The sequence below is a fragment of the Notothenia rossii genome (assembly GCF_949606895.1).
Source record: "Notothenia rossii genome assembly, chromosome: 1".
Classification (NCBI taxonomy): Eukaryota; Metazoa; Chordata; class Actinopteri; order Perciformes; family Nototheniidae; genus Notothenia; species Notothenia rossii.
In genome coordinates, this window is record NC_136912.1 from 86009708 (window position 1) to 86013808 (window position 4101).

Genomic DNA, 4101 nt, shown 5'->3' on the forward strand with positions numbered 1-4101 from the left:
AGAGTTAGTTTGAACTCACGCTAACAGCAGGGCTGCAGTGGACAACGTTGTGAAAGAGCTTTCCTGAAAATCACATGTTATTCAGGTTGAAGCAGGAGAGTCAAAGTAAGAACTCAACAACTGTCACTATCAGCGTGACCCCACTTTGAGAGCTCATAAAAGCCTTTCTTTAGATGACATTGTGTGGGAGCAGAGGAGAGTGTGGCTGTCAGCAGGATTCCCTCTGCTTGCTTGCCCTTGAATGCCGTTAAAAGAAGCCTGAAACGAGATGAGCGGGGACTCACTTAAAAAAGGAAAACACAATCAGATCAGAAGATGGCCATGCTAGAATGGATTTGTGAGATGGAAAATATTGGTATTTGTTGGTCTAATACTCATAATTGTGGCCATTTGTATTGGGTTAAGCAGGGGGGGAACACTTTCTGATTTAACTTGAATTTAATATAAATATGTTGAAAATGTTTTTATTCTAATAAATGTAACTAAAAGAAGCTTAACATGGCCAAAATCATAAGAAAAAGACCCAGATTATTATTTTCACTTTCTTAACTAATCATCCAATAAAACAATTGTTACGAACTATTGAGCTGCTTGACTATAAAGAGACATTTAGTTCATAACAGTGTGGCTGAAACAGGCCAGTCAGTTGTAGTACAAAAGGGAGAAAATAATAACTTTCAGACTATTTGTCCATTTTTAGAAAAGTCAAAATAGTAGGAAAATAAAGAAATTATTTATATAATTCTATATTTTATTTATTAGCTAACAATTTCTGCAATTGAGCCAGAACTTCATTCTTAGTTCTAGTTCATGCTTTTAAGCTGTGAACAAAGTGATTTTAATAATAAAAAAGCTGTGTTATGTGTGAAAAGAAGGTGGTCACAATAGGCCTACAGACAGATGTTATGTCATAATTGCAATATGTGAACATGACACAGTTTCTATACATTAAAGCACATCATGTGCACTCGTACAGACAAACACAACACTGAACAGCAACGCACCTGAGGGACTCTGACCTATATAATACTATAGGTACTACACACACTCACATACACAAACACACACACACACACACACACACACACACACACACACACACAGACACACACACACACACACACACACACACACACACACACACACACACACACACACACACACACAAACACAGATAAACACACACCCACCGCATGGTAACAATCATTGCCTATCATCTTTGTTGTTTGACTTACAGTAGCTCTCCTTTTTCGAGTCTCTTATCTTTGGCTTTACATGCTCCCACACAAACACACACACGTGCACGCATACACACACACACACACACACACACACACACACACACACACACACACACACACACACACACACACACACACACACACACACACACACACACACACACAGATCTATTATTGTATGAGTCTACACAGAACCTGCCTCTGTATGACTGGCAGTTCTGGCTGTTTTAAACGGCAGTAACTTATATTAAGTGACATTTTATCTTTTAATATTATTAAAATGATCGACTGATGTTTACCCAACGACTGTGTTTTCAATCTTTCTGAAGTGTGTCTTCTTTGGCTCTATTGTGTGTTCCATGTCCTACAGCTACTGTATGTGAAAAAAGTACACCGACTACGTCAGCACAATGTATGGATGGAGGGAAGGGGGGCAGAGAGGTGATTGATTTAGCCTCTGCACCAACGCCCTGGCACTCAAAATGAGATGGAGGGATGCAGGGGCGGGAGGGAAAGAGAGGAGAGGTACATAATGGTGCTGCTCCTGCGACTTTACTCAAACCCCACCAACCCTGAACTACACTTCTACTTTCTTTCTTCACTATTAGTGTATTTTTCTATCTCACATCCTCCCTAATTCCCTTATCAATTCCTTCCGCCTCCTCAGTGGCCCCGGTGTTTCTTCCTTCTCCTGTGTGCTCCTATTATATTTTCCACTCTTTGCCTCTCTCTCCTTATTTGTCTTGTCTTTTGCTCTCCTTCGCTTTACCTCCCTCCCTTATCTCCTATCGTCTTTTTGGCAGGAACAACGGTTTTATTATCCAACCTCACCTCCTGCCAGGATGGGTCGGATACTGCAGTGGAGCCATCTTCACTTGGCACCTAATGTGGAGAGAGAAAATTAAAAAAACACAGCTGAGGGAGGGAGAGAGAGTGACACCCAGGAGGAGAGTGTATCCATGTACTGTTAGGTGAGACAGTTCAGCATGGCAGCCCAGCTAATGGTGTAAAATGTGTGCAGTGTGCAAATGTAAAGTAGGTAAAGTGTGTGTGTGCTGGGTGCGTCACTGTGGCTGTGGGCTTTCTCAAGAAGGATGGTAAAACCAGACTTGGCACGCCGAGGCCAAAGTGCCAGTCCTGGTCTCTTCTGCCAGCTCTGAGGAGCCTCAATCGATCATGACAGCTCAGTGTGTCACCAGGTCACCAAACAAGGACGAGGAACCATTACAATCCACTTAAAAGTGCTCCTCTGCCTTTATCAATTCTGAATAAGAATAAAATAAGAGTGCAAAGTTATATGGCCGTCTCCGGAAAATGCTATATTTTGTATTTTTTCTACCAAGGTTAATAATAATAATAATAATAATGCATTTATTTTATAAGGCGCCTTTTAAGGCACTCAAGGTCGCCGTACAACAAGGTTAAAAACAATTTTTACAAACATAGTTAAAAGCAAAACACAGTTTAAAAACATAACTACTAAAAACATACAGCTTGCAGCACAGGTCAGCCATACGCTTGCCTGAACAGGTGGGTTTTGAGGTGAGTTTGGAAAGTGGTGATAGTGTCCATGTTTCTAATATCAGGGGGGAGGGAGTTCCAGAGGTGAGGGGCAGAGCGGCTGAAGGCTCTTGACCCCATGGTGGAGAGACGGTTAAGCATTTCTTCTCTTAAGAAATTGACTGAGAGTGTGGCTGTCTGTCTCCGTTTGTCGGGAAATGACTTGAACTGATACAGTTCATCCAACTGCATCGGGCTGTAGCAGAAAATAACAGCAACACAAGACAGAATACTCCGATGGATGATCACGACTCAGGCATGTTTTTCAGAAGAAAAAACACCATGTGCTACTTTGTGGGTAATTAATCCACTGAATTTACTTTATGTTTTATTCATATTTAAAATTAAAGTAATATTACAGCAATTCTTCCATGGAGTAAGATAACTCAGGAAAGACACATTTAAGAAACATTTACCAAATCAGAGCATAACATAATCTGTTTTTAGTACCTATACTTTGACTTAAAGGTGGGGTATGTCATTTATTTCAGAAATACTTTTTGTTATATTCCATGGAATGCTCTTAACATCCCGATAGAAATGAATATATTAAATGCTTTGACAATAAATACATACAATGTTTTAATCTGTGGAAGCCGTGGCGCTGTAAAAAGCACAACCAATCATTTTAGCCGGCCGGCTAAAATAACTGGATGGCCTACCTGCCTGTCAGCCTTCCATCTGTGCACATACAGTACTTATCTCGTGCCCTCATTGGTCATGTGCGCTTTTCGTGTGTGTTGGAGGAGGGGCTCTGTAAGAAAGTGGAAGATTTTTTCAGGTTGTGTATTTTCAAATTCTAGCGCACTCGAGCTGGTTTCTCCAAAATTACCTACCCCACCTTTAAGCTCCAATAGCATTTACTATACTGCAATTCAATAGCATCTTAACTTATACCTGCCTGATCATGTCTTGCTAACCCGAATGACAGTTTCTTACACAGAATTTATGTTAAAAACAAAAACAGCATCCAAGACTTATGTGGGATAACCCTGATGGAATCATAATGGTCGTGTTTAATGTCCCAAAACTCTCACGCATGATCCCATAACGGAAAAACTGATCTTGATTGTTTGTTGGAATGCCCCTTTAAGATACATTTTACCTTCAATTTAGATTTCTGAGTTTTGCTTGAGGTTAAAGATTGTTTATGTCCAGTGTTAAATAGAATCACAATACATATAAAACATGCAACAGAAGAAAAAAAAAGCACTATATGAGGTATAAAACAAAAATGTAATCTCCCCCACACAGAATGTCCTGAGCAATGCATCATGATGGGAAAATGACACAGTACTGT